Below are 13,599 nucleotides of genomic sequence, written 5' to 3'. Positions count from 1 at the left end.
ATAGAGATGGAGGGAACCAGAGAAAGGAGACGGTGTCTGAGTGTGTGTGTGGGTGGATGAAGGATGAACGATCCCACTGGGCACACACTGGTTGAATCAATGTTGTTTCCACGTTATTTCAATGAAATTAAGTTGAACGTGGTATAGACGTTGAATTGACGTCTGTGCCCAGTGGGATGAAGGGGGCTAGATGGGGGTCTAGCTGGTAGCTGTCCAGAATACTGATATTGTCACCCATTCTCACCAGATAAGGAGGAAGTGACATGGCTCCATGTTTTGTCTTGGAGCTCAAGGCGCAGAAGTAGAAGTTGAGAAATACTCTCTTTCGATACATTTCGATGAAGTACATCTTGAATGACCTCATTCCAATATGACATTTCTGTGTGTGTTGTCATGACAACAGCTAAAATAAAGTTGCTGCTAGTGCTGTATAAGTAAATATAGTCACACTTATAGATGACTGAGTATGTTGGTATGAAACGACCTTGGAACAAATTGCTTTAGAATGTTGCCTAACACACTTGCTCGACAAACACCATGCATGGAGGGAGGGATGGGTGGGGTGGGGTGGAGGGAGCTCAAGCCTCAACAGCTGAGAGACAGGCAGAGCCATGCCCAGGTTCCCCACATAGCTAATTTGGGTGGGATTCATGAACCACTGATGGGGGTGCGGGTCTGTGAGAGAGGTCAGGGATTCCAAGTGGGCTCTGGCTTTAAGGCAGGGGGCAGCTGAGAACTAAACGTTACAGCCCAGCTGTATGGAGGCACAGCTTGGCACAGGGGGGGTATGCGAGACTGTGCCATTTGCCATGGTCTCCCCCTGACTGGGCATGATGCCCGTTGGCCTACAGCTACACCCCCCCGCCCTTACAGCTGCAGCTATAAACCTAATTCTACATTACTCCAAATGCCAAACACCGTGCCCAACGTGCCCTGCCCATTGGGCACGGTGGAGACTGGAGAATAGTATGGACATTCTAGGACCAACCCACTCCATGGTGTCCACCTTGTGCCAACTGTGGTTGCCTATTAACCATAAGAGAAACATTTGTAGATTAATGCAGACTTGCCTCCTAAAGCGAACCATGAGAAGGAAAAAAAAGGTTATTAGGGAAACTTTAACCTTTGACCTCTGACCCTAAGCCCCACTTCCCTCCTCTGCTCTCTCATTGGCAGGAAGCTGTGTCCCAGAGGAGGAAGTGGAGATCAGGGGCTGTGCTGTAGGTGACTTTTCCCTCAGGGCAGGAAGCAGAGCAGGAAGGGTAGATTTGGATTTGAAGGCTGGAGCATCAACACCAACACTCTTATTTTCTGGTTTAATCCAACATAACAGACTCAAAATTAACTTGGTGATATCATTTTGAATGCCTTGGCTATTAGAACATGATGATGATAATGGGTTCTGCTGCATTTGTGGGTTATGATCTCTAAACAATTCAAATAAAACACTCCACCCTCTGTCCACATGTTCAAAATGATCTCAGAACTGATCAAAAGGATTGTGTTTATATGGGCCTTTCATCAGGGATCCAGACGCACTCACTCATGCTCTAATATGTGAGACACTCTATGATATCAACATTTACAGCCGAGTGGAAGAAACAATGAGAGAATGCTCTCTGGCTGGCAACTTGAACACAACTTGTGTACAGATAAAGCCCATTTTTAATGTGGTCAAATAGGTGAAACATGCTCTCTGGATAGATTTCCAAATCCTCTTGAACTTGAATAACCCCACTCACTGACCTGTCCAAACCTTTACCAACCAAACCTGGTCCCTAAATATTTGTAATTAAATCATGTTGGCATGTTGATATATGGTGCAATGAGACCTCTTCCAATTTGTTTCTTATGAAGTCAAATTGCTGCACTTAATAGACCTTGTCATTAGTTATTGAGGAACGCTAAGCAGATTAAAGGCAGTCCTGAAGAGTGTTATGTAAATGGTTGTTTTGAGCAGAGAGAGAAAAAATGAAAATCCCGCTCCGTTTGGGAGCTCATTTGACTGGGAAATGAAGGGACAAGACTCGTTTGTCATCTCATTTCAAAAACAGGGAGCAAATGTGATGTACTCCACATGATATGTGACAGTGGTCTACTGAGAGACAGCCACAGACAGCCTGCCTTTTATTTACATTTTAGTCATTTAGCAGACACTCTTATCCAGAGCAACTAGGGTTAAGTGCCTTGCTCAAGGGCACATCGACAGAATTTTCACCTAGTCGGGTCGGGGATTAGAACCAGCGACCTTTCAGTTACTGGCACAACGCTCTTAACCACTAAGCTACCTGCCGCCAGGATTTTATCTCTTATAAGGCAAAGAATGGACACTATGTTATATTGACGAGGAACATAAACACCATGGTTACAAGTCATTAAGTGCATTTCCTCAGATGTATTATCATAACTAGACCACTATGGTAAAATCACAGATCTATGATAACCTTTACTCATCCATGCTGACTAATGAAGGAAATTATGAATTTGAAGATGAAACCGTTACAGCCTTATTCTAAAATTGCTTACATTAATTTTTTTCCTCATCAATCTACACACAATACCCCATAGTGACAAAGCGAAAACAGGTTTTTCGAAAGTATTCAGCCCCTTTGCTATGAGACTCGAAATTGAGCTCAGGTGCATCCCGTTTCCATTGATCATCCTTGAGATGTTTCTACAACTTGATTGGAGTCCACCTGTGATAAATTAAATTGATTGGACATGATTTGGAAAGGCACACACCTGTCTATATAAGGTCCCACAGTTGACAGTGCATGTGAGAGCAAAAACCAAGCCATGAGGTCAAAGGAATTGTCCGTAGAGCTCTTAGACAGGATTGTGTCGAGGCACAGATCTGGGGAAGGGTACCAAAAAATGTCTGCAGCATTGAAGGTCCCCAAGAACACAGTGGCCTCCATCATTCTTAAATGGAAGAAGTTTGGAACCACCAAGACTCTTCCTAGAGCTGGCCGCCCGGCCAAACTGAGCAATCGGGGGAGAAGGGCCTTGGTCAGGGAGGTGACCAAGAACCCGATGGTCACTCTGACAGAGCTCCAGAGTTCCTCTGTGGAGATGGGAGAACCTTCCAGAAGGACAATCATCTCTGCAGCACTCCACCAATCAGGACTTTATGGTAGAGTGGCCAGACGGAAGCCACTCCTCAATAAAAGGCACATGACAGCCCGCTTGGAGTTAGCTAAAATGCACCTAAAGGACTCTCAGACCATGAGAAACAAGATTCTCTGGTCTGATGAAACCAAAATTGAACTCTTTGGCCTGAATGCCAAGCGTCACATCTGGAGGAAACCTTGCACCATCCCTACAGTGAAGCATGGTGGTGGCAGCATCATGCTGTGGGGATGTTTTTCAGCGACAGGGACTGGGAGACTAGTCAGGATCGAGGGAAAGATGAACGGAGCAAAGTACAGAGAGATCCTTGATGAAAACCGGCTCCAGAGCACTCAGGACCTCAGACTGGGGCGAAGGTTACCTTCCAACAGGACAACGACCCTAAGCACACAGCCAAGACAACGCAGGGGTGGCTTCGGGACAAGTCTCTGAATGTCCTTGAGTGGCCCAGCCAGAGCCCGGACTTGAACCCGATCGAACATCTCTGGAGAGACCTGAAAATAGCTGTGCAGCGACGCTCCCCATCCAACCTGACAGAGCTTGAAAGGATCCGCAGAGAAGAATGGGAGAAACTCCCCAAAACATTTTTTTATAAATTAGCAAAAATGTCTAAACCTGTATTTGCTTTGTCATTATGGGGTATTGTGTGTAGATTGATGATGATTTTCCATTTTAGAATAAGGGTGTAACGTAACAAAATGTGTAAATAGTCAAGGGGTCTGAATATTTTCCGAATGCGCTGTATACACTATTTTCTTGAAACATTAATATCTTAACAACCTTTATATCTATTATAGACATGTTTGCACAGCGGTAAACCTATCGGCATTCAGTGTGTGACAGGTTCGTGATTCTGTAAGGACAGCAACCGTAATACCAGCGCACTCATGTAGGAGTGCACTTTTTGTAAAACACAAAGGGCCAGTGTAGTAGTGGTGGGTATACGCAGGTATAAGCCGTATGTGTCTGTGTGAATCAGAAATATATATGAAAACCGTTTGGGAACTTTTATGCAAAATTAGAGTATACCCACTTCTCCAGGCGCCACTACACCACTGCATAGGGCTGATGGAAAGACAGCAGTCACACACAGCATGATGTTAAAGGATAAGCAGTCCATAAACTCTGACATAATAAGCCAGTAGGTCCCAATCATAAGAATACAAAAACACAACCATTAAGCATTTCCCAATAGAAATGTACAACTATTACTTCCCATTGCAAAAAACACTTCACATTTAGCACACAAAGTAACCGGTGACCTTAAGTTTAAAGTGGAACTGACAGCGTTTTAACTACTTTGCAGATATGAAACAAACAATCATAATATCAGTCAAAAATATCAAATTCCCAGTTCATGCTACAAAACCAACTTTATAAGTTATATTTGACTCAACGTTCCATGATGTACGCTAAGCCATTTTTGGCAGAATAGATGGATGCAGTTCAATGCATGATTAATATAGTTCACCAATACATTTCTTGGTAGTCCCAAAAAAATTGCTATCAGGTTATAAATCACAGCTGGCCTGGTACATTGTTTGCTGCCTCCATTCGGGATGCACTGTTTCAGTTTCAATGACTCAATATTCTGGACAAAAACGGACGAATGTAACTAAGGCTGGGAATGTCAATGCAATTAAACTAGCAAGGGCAATGATCACAAGTCAGTCATAACGTGGCTAATAGGCTAGCGTATCTATTTATGTAGCGAGCTAAAAACACAGAGCCTAATGTTAGCTAGCTAGCTAGGAGGATTTCATGCCATTGGAGGAGTGGGTGAGTGACTGACTTTTTGCCCTCATATCGTTTTTCAGTGGTTATACACAGCTAGAGATGCAGGTGTCATTTGGTTAGCTAGCTAGAACTTGAACAACTGTTATACAGTTAGCATATCTCTTGCTATATGGCTATCTACTCCGATTTCAGCGCACTCTTGCCTGAGTGTGCCAGAGCGCAGAACAACTGATGAATTTACGAACGTGCAACACCTGCTGAATATGTCAGTGTCAGTAAATGTAGGCAAAAAAAGTAATAGTTAGTCAAGAACACTCTAGATAACATGTAAACAGCCTAACCAGCTCTGCTACAGCGAGTAAAATTGTCAAAGTGAGGTGTTCTTTCATTTGTGTCTGGAAGTAGCTAGCTAGCAAGCAAGACAACTTTAGCCAGTTAGCTTGGGTGCTTGGTTTGGACAAGCATGCATTGGCAGGCAAGCTGCAGAAGGACGAATAGCTACAATTCCCCATTATTTATCAGTGCAATTTTGACAGCCAACTAGCTGAAAAAGTTTGAGAGGATAGAATGAATGATCTACCAGTCATAAAGACGTCCTTATACCTCATCTACACTCCTTTCAAATTAATCAAATGGCCTCCCCCACTGTTTTTACAAACTACCTCGACTAACCTGTACCCCCGCACATTGACTCGGTACCGGTACCCCCTGTATATAGCCTTTTTAGTTCATTTATTTATTGAACTGCATTGTTGGTTAAGGGCTTGTAAGTAAGCGTTTCACGGTAAGGTCTACACCTGTTGTATTCGGCGCATGTGACAAATAACATTTGTTTTGATTTGATTTCACATCCTGACATTTTTCTGAAGTTGGTGATAAAGTCACAGCTCGCCACAATTCTCTCTCTCAGCCTGTCTCTGTATCATTTCTCCTCTAAATCTCTGACCAGTGCCTCTCAAACAACACTTTGTTCCTCAAGAGTGAATGAGGCGGAGGGGGGACCTGCAGTGATTTTGGCACTGCCGCACCGCCTCCTACTCCCCTCCCTCCATGCCTCCAGTCTTCATTCAGCCGGGCTTGGACCGAGAGCAGAGAGCTCTCTCTATGAAAGTCCCCACTGTTTTCTGAACCCTACAGTGCTCTTCAAAGAGAGAAAGAGAAAGAGAGAGCGAGAGACAGACAGAGAGAGAGAGAGAGAGAGAGAGAGAGAGAGAGAGAGAGAGAGAGAGAGAGAGAGAAGAGAGAGAGAATGTAGTCTGTAATCCATTCAGAGAGCAGTAATTACCGAGTGAGAATGTATAGAAAGTGATTTGAGGGGCAGTAACTTTACGACAAAGCCTAACACTGGCATGAACTATAAGACCATACACACTGACCTTTCTAACACATGCTGATGTGCCAAAATAACAAACCTCAGTAAAGTCATCATAAAAGAAAATACATGACTATCCAACCCCCCAAACCATCTACCTCTCAATCACCATGGAGGCAGAGTTATGGCCACGTCTCTCCTTTCAACTCAAATGTAGTCTATAGGCCTACATTTCTTCACTTACAGACAAGCAAGCAACTGTCTCTGGTGGCAAGCACACATCTTTTATATTATGTCTGAATGAGTATCCAAGAAACCCGCTGTTTAACACATGGTCTAACACAGTCTAACATACTGTATAGCCTTTTAAATATGGTAATAGTTTTATCAGTTTCAGAGAGAGTTCCTATTCTCCCTCAAGCCCTTCCACTCCACGCCTGCCTTTGAGAAAGGCCCAGACAATGGAGGCCTTTCAACTCTGATTGTAGCGAGTTCCTTACAAAAAAAGGATAAAAAACAGTAAGTACAAGAACAGAGAAACAATGAGAGGCCTTTTCAAGAGGCAGAGTCATGTGTAAGATACACGTGGACACACATGTTGTGGTCAAAAGTTTTGAGAATGACACAAATACTAATTTTCACAAAGTCTGCTGCCTCAGTTTAGATGATGGCAATTTGCATATACTCCCGAATGTCATGAAGAGTGATCAGATTAATTGCAATTAATTGCAAAGTCCCTCTTTGCCATGAAAATGAACTTAATCCCCCAAAAACATTTCCACTGCATTTCAGCCCTGCCACAAAAGGACCAGCTGCCATCATGTCAGTGATTCTCTCGTTAACACAGGTGAGAGTGTTGACGAGGACAAGGCTGGAGATCACTCTGTCATGCTGATTGAGTTAGAATTACAGACCGGAAGCTTTAAAAGGTGGGTGGTGCTTGAAATCATTGTTCTTCCTCTGTTAACGATGGTTACCTGCAAGGAAACACGTGCCGTCATCATTGCTTTGCACAAAAAGGGCTTCACAGGCAAGGATATTGCTGCTAGTAAGATTGCACCTAAATCAACCATTTATCGGATCATCAAGAACTTCAAGGAGAGAGGTTCAATTGTTGTGAAGAAGGCGTCAGGGCGCCCAAGAAAGTCCAGCAAGCGCCAGGACCGTCTCCTAAAGTTGATTCAGCTGCAGGATCGGGGCACCACCAGTGCAGAGCTTGCTCAGGAATGGCAGCAGGCAGGTGTGAGTGCATCTGCACACACAGTGAGGCGAAGACTTTTGGAGGATGACCTGGTGTCAAGAAGGGCAGCAAAGAAGCCACCTCTCTCCAGGAAAAACATCAGGGACAGACTGATATTCTGCAAAAGGTACAGGGATTGGACTGCTGAGGACTGGGGTAAAGTCATTTTCTCTGATGAATCCCCTTTCCGATTGTTTGGGGCATCCCGAAAACACCTTGTCCGGAGAAGACAAGGTGAGCGCTACCATCAGTCCTGTGTCATGCCAACAGTAAAGCATCATGAGACCATTCATGTGTGGGGTTGCTTCTCAGCCAAGGGAGTGGGCTCACTCACATTTTTGCCTAAGAACACAGCCATGAATAAAGAATGGTACCAACACATCCTCCGAGAGCAACTTCTCCCAACCATCCAATAACAGTTTGGTGATGACCAATGCCTTTTCCAGCATGATGGAGCACCTTGCCATAAGGCAAAAGTGATAACTAAGTGGCTCGGGGAACAAAACATTGACATTTTGGGTCCATGGCCAGGAAACTCCCCAGACCTTAATCCCATTGAGAACTTGTGGTCGATCCTCAAGAGGCGGGTGGACAAACAAAACCCCACAAATTCTGACAAACTCCAAGCATTGATTATGCAAGAATGGGCAGCCATCAGTCAGGATGTGGCCCAGAAGTTAATTGACAGCATGCCAGGGCGGATTGCAGAGGTCTTGAAAAAGAAGGGTCAACACTGCAAATATTGACTCTTTGCATAAACTTAATGTAATTGTCAATAAAAGCCTTTGACACTTATGGAATGCTTGTAATTATACTTCAGTATACCATAGTAACATCTGACAAAAATATCTCATAACACTGAAGCAGCGAACTTTGTGAAGACCAATACTTGTGTCATTCTCAAAACTTTCGACCACGACTGTAGACACACACCCCTACTTCCATGCACACTCACACACACATACACAAACTCTGCGTCAACAGACCCACACACGTCACGCACCCACAAACTCATGCAAATATACCAACTCCAATCTACACATTCTAATCATCCCCACCCATGCACATCGACAATTCTGTGTTTGTACAAATGGCAATGTCAACGTAGTTCAGAAAGCCAGATATGCCACCAACCTCCTTAATAATTGCATTCAGTTGTTAAATAGCCTACAACAAAATAAATGGGCTGTAATAACAATATGTGATTATTTGGATAGTAAATGTAGTCAGTGGTCGAAAAAGTACTCAATTGTCATACTTGAATAAAAGTAAAGGTACCTTAATAGAAAATGATTCAAGTTAATGTGAAAGCTACCCAGTAAAATACTACTTGAGTAAAAGTCTTAAAGTATTTGGTTTTCAATATACTTAAGTATCAAAAGTAAATGTAATTGCTAAAATATAATTAAGTATTAAAAGTTAAAGTACAAATAATTTCAAATTCCTTATATTAAGCAAACCAGACGGAACAATTTGTGTTATTTTTTTATTTACGGATAGCCATGGACACACTCCAACACTCAGACATAATTTACAAAAAAAGCGTTTGTGTTTAGTCAGTCCGCCAGGTCAGAGGCAGTAGAGATGACCAGGGATGTTCTCTTGATAAGTGTGTGAATTGGACCATTGTCCTGTCATGCTAAGCATTCAAAATGTAATGAGTACTTTTGGGTGTCAGGGAAAATGTATGGAGTAAAAAGTACATTATTTTCTTTAGGAATGTAGTGAAGTAAAAGTAAAAGTTGTCAAAAATATAAATAGTAAAGTAAAGTACAGATAACCAAAAAAGCTACTTAAGTAGTATTTTAAAGTAATTTTACTTAAGTACTTTACACCACTGAATGTAGTGTACTTATCATTACACAGAGTAAAAGGGTGATGGGGTTCTTAATGAGAGCAAACATAAAACATAAGAATTAGGTCTACAAGTCACACGGTTTAGAACTTGCAGACTAGAAGTGTCAGTAGAACCGATGTGGATGTGGTGGAGGAGTCAGGCGCAGGACACAGAGGCTTCGTCCAACAGACTTTACTAGTCAAAAGTGCTAAATTACAATACACGGCCTCGAAAACAAACAGAGGCGAGTGAATACGTAAACCATGCGTAAACACTAAACAAACAAACAGAGCGTCAAAACGCAGCTCCGAAAATACAGGCAGACAACAACACACAATCTAACCAATACCAAACAGGGAACTTATAGGACACGTAATCAGAACACAAACAGACACAGGTGTACAAGACAGACCAAAGCAATCACACCACGAAACATTCAACGGTGGCAGCTAGTACTCCGGGGACGGCGAACGCCGAAGCCTGCCCGAACCAGGAGGAGGAGCAGTCTCGGCCGAAACCGTGACAGTACCCCCCCCCCTTGACGCGCGGCTCCAGCCGTGCGCCGACCCCGGCCTCGGGGACGGCCAGGAGGACGCGGATCCGGGCGCGTGGGATGCCCACGGTGGAACTCAGTCAGGAGGGATGGATCTAGGATGTCCCTCCTAGGCACCCAGCACCGTTCCTCCGGACCGTACCCCTCCCACTCCACGAGATACTGGAGACCACTCATCCGGCGCCTCGAGTCCAAGATGGTCCGGACCCTGTACGCCGGGGCCCCCTCGATGTCCAAAGGGGCGGAGGGGTCTCTCCTATCTCATCTTCTTGGAGTGGGCCAGCTACCACCGGCCTGAGAAGAGACACATGGAACGAGGGGTTAATATTCTTGTACTCAATAGGCAGTTGTAACCTGTAACACACCTCGTTCAATCTTCTCAGGACTTTAAAGGGGCCCCACAAACCGCCGACCCAGCTTCCGGCAGGGCAGGCGGAGGGGCAGGTTTCGAGTCGAGAGCCAGACTCGATCTCCCGGTGCGTACACCGGTCCCTCCTGCGGTGGCGATCGGCGCTCGCCTTTTGTTGACGGATGGCCCGCTGCAGATGGACATGGGCAGCGTCCCCACGTCTCCTCCGAGCGCCGAATCCACTCGTCCACCGCAGGGGGCCTCGATCTGGCTCTCGTGCCACGGTGCCAGGACCGGCTGATACACTAAAACACACTGGAAAGGTGTTAAGTTGGTGGAGGAGTGGCGGAGAGAGTTCTGGGCCATCTCTGCCCAGGGGATATACCTAGACCACTCCTCCGGCCGGTCCCGGCAATAGGACCTCAGAAACCTACCCACATCCTGGTTGACTCGTTCAACCTGCCCATTGCTCTCTGGGTGGTACCCCGAGGTAAGGCTCACCGAGACCCCCAAGCGTTCCATGAACGCCCCCCAGACTCTGGAGGTGAACTGGGGACCTCGGTCAGACACAATATCCTCGGGGGACCCCATAGTGCCGGAACACGTGGGTAAATAGGGCCTCGGCGGTCTGTAGGGCAGTAGGGAGACCCGGCATTGGGAGGAGACGACAGGCCTTGGAGAACCGATCCACAACGACCAAAATGGTGGTATTCCCCTGGGAAGGGGGTAGGTCGGTTACAAAATCCACCGAGAGGTGGGACCATGGTCGTTGTGGAACGGGCAGGGGATGTAACTTACCCCTGGGCAAATGTCTAGGCGCCTTACACTGGGCACACACCGAGCAGGAGGAGACATAAACCCTCACATCCTTAGCTAACGTTGGCCACCAGTATTTCACGCTAAGGCAGTGCACTGTCCGGCCAATACCTGGATGTCCAGAGGAGGGTGATGTATGAGCCCAATAAATAAGACGATCACGAACCTCGAGCGGAACGTACGTCCGCCCCCACAGGACACTCGGGGGAGTAGGGTCGGTACGCAGTGCCCGCTCGATTTCACGCATCGACCTCCCATACCACCGGAGCCACCAGACAAGACTCTGGCAGTATGGAAGTAGGCTCAATGGCCCTCTCCTCTGTGTCATACCGCCGGGACAGGGCGTCTGCCTTACCGTTCTGGGACCCTGGGATGTATGTGATCTTAAAAACAAACCGGGTCAGGAACATGTTCCACCTAGCCTGACGAGGGTTCAATCTCCTAGCTGCCCGGATGTACTCCAGGTTACGGTGATCAGTCAGAATGAGGAAAGGGTGTTGAGCCCCCTCAAGCCAATGCCTCCACACCTTTAGGGCCTGGACTACAGCTAACAACTCCCTGTCCCCAACGTCATAATTGCGCTCCGCCGAGCTGAGCTTCTTGGAGTAGAACACACAGGGGCGGAGCTTAGGTGGCGTGCCGGACCGTTGTGACAGGACTGCCCCAATACCGGTCTCGGACGCGTCTACCTCTACTTGGAATGGTAAAGAGGGATCCGGATGCGCCAGCACCGGGGCCGAGGTGAACAGGTTCTTCAGTTTGACAAATGCCCTGTCCGCCTCAGCTGACCACTGCAAACGAACCGGACCCCCCTTTAGCAGGGACGTAATGGGAGCTGCAACCTGTCCAAAGCCCCGGATAAACCTCCGGTAGTAATTAGCAAAACCCAAGAACTGCTGCACCTCTTTTACAGTGGTTGGAGTTTGCCAATTACGCACGGCCGACACACCTCTATCTCCACACCAGACGCGGACAACCGATAACCCAAAAAGGAGACGGACTCCTGGAAGAACAGGCATTTCTCTGCCTTGACATACAAGTCATGCTCCAACAGTCTTCTCAACACTCGACGCACCAGGGCTACATGCTCGGCTCGTGTAGAAGAGTACACTAGGATGTCGTCGATGTACACTACCACACCCTGCCCATGCATGTCCCGGAAAATCTCGTCAACAAAGGATTGGAAGACTGAAGGAGCATTCATTAACCCGTATGGCATGACGAGATACTCGTAATGACCCGAGGTGGTACTAAATGCCGTTTTCCATTCATCCCCCTCCCTAATGCGCACCAGATTGTACGCGCTCCTGAGATCCAACTTTGTGAAGAACTGCGCTCCGCGTAATGACTCCGTCATAGTCGCAATCAGTGGAAGAGGGTAACTGTACTTAACCGTGATCTGATTGAGACTACGGTAATCAATACACGGGCGCAAACCCCCCGTCCTTCTTCTTCACAAAGAAGAAACTCGAGGAAACCTGGGAAGTGGAGGACCGAATGTATCCCTGTGCCAAGGACTCGGCTATGTAAGTCTCCATAGCCGCAGTCTCCTCTTGAGACAGGGGATACACACGGCTCCGCGGAAGTGCCGCTCCTGTTTGGAGATTTATCGCACAGTCCCCCTGTCTATGAGGTGGTAGCCGTGTTGCCCTCGTTTTGCTGAACACAAGTGCTAAGTCCTCATACTCAGGGGGAATGCGCATTGCGGGCACTTGGTTCGGACTCTCTACCAAGGTCGCCCCTAAGGAAACACCTAGACATTTCCCTACACACTGGGCAGACCACTCCATAAGAGCCCTCTGTTGCCACGCAATGGTAGGATCATGGGCGCTTAACCAGGGAAGCCCCAGCACCACGGGTACGCAGGAGAGTCAATCAGATAAAACTGAATGATCTCCTCATGACCCCCCTGCGTCGTCATCTTAAGTGGTGCTGTGACTTCTCTGATCAGCCCCGACCCCAACGGCCGGCTGTCTAGGGCGTGGACAGGAAAGGGGGCTTCTACCGGCCGAAGGGGAATTCCTAACCTATGACAAAATGCACGATCAATAAAATTCCCAGCTGCGCCTGAATCTACTAGCGCCTTATGCTGGGAATGAGGTGCCACCTGTGGAAATCTCACAGGAATACTCATGTGACCAACAGAGAGCTCTGGGTAAGTGGGGCGCCTACTCACCTGAAATGACTCCCCAGTGCGTGACCTGTTGTCCCCTCTTCCAGGAGACCCTCCCCAGCACCTGGCCGCGGTGTGTCCTCCACGGCCACAGTTGGTGCAGGGGATGGCCCCCCTCGGGTTCTCTCTCCTCCTCTCTCTAGCGCCAGCACCCCCGAGCTCCATGGGAATCGGCTCGGAGGTGCTGGAGGGTGGAATGGACGACCCCCACTCGGGACATCCGCGGGTAGCCAGCAGGGTGTCGAGACGGATGGAGATGTCCACCAACTGGTCGAAGGATAGGTTGGTGTCCCTGCAGGCCAGCTCACGACGAACGTCCTCTCGTAGGCTACACCGGTAATGGTCGATGAGGGCCCTCTCATTCCACCCCGCATCCGCCGCTAGAGTCCGGAACTCCAGGGCGAACTCCTGTGCGCTCCTCTTCCCCTGTCGGAGGTGGAACAGACGCTCCCC

General features: G+C 47.2%; 1 protein-coding gene across 1 annotated transcript in view; it reads right to left on the bottom strand.

Moving 5' to 3' along the window:
- LOC121577835 (transmembrane protein 198-like) overlaps positions 1-13,599 on the bottom strand; it is a 37,321-nt gene that overhangs the window by 7,086 nt on the left and 16,636 nt on the right. The window lies entirely within an intron of this gene.

This window comes from Coregonus clupeaformis, unplaced genomic scaffold (genome assembly GCF_020615455.1).
Source record: "Coregonus clupeaformis isolate EN_2021a unplaced genomic scaffold, ASM2061545v1 scaf0005, whole genome shotgun sequence".
NCBI classification, from domain to species: Eukaryota; Metazoa; Chordata; class Actinopteri; order Salmoniformes; family Salmonidae; genus Coregonus; species Coregonus clupeaformis.
The sequence above is the reverse complement of the archived record's forward strand: the minus strand, read 5'-3'. Positions and strand labels throughout refer to the sequence as shown.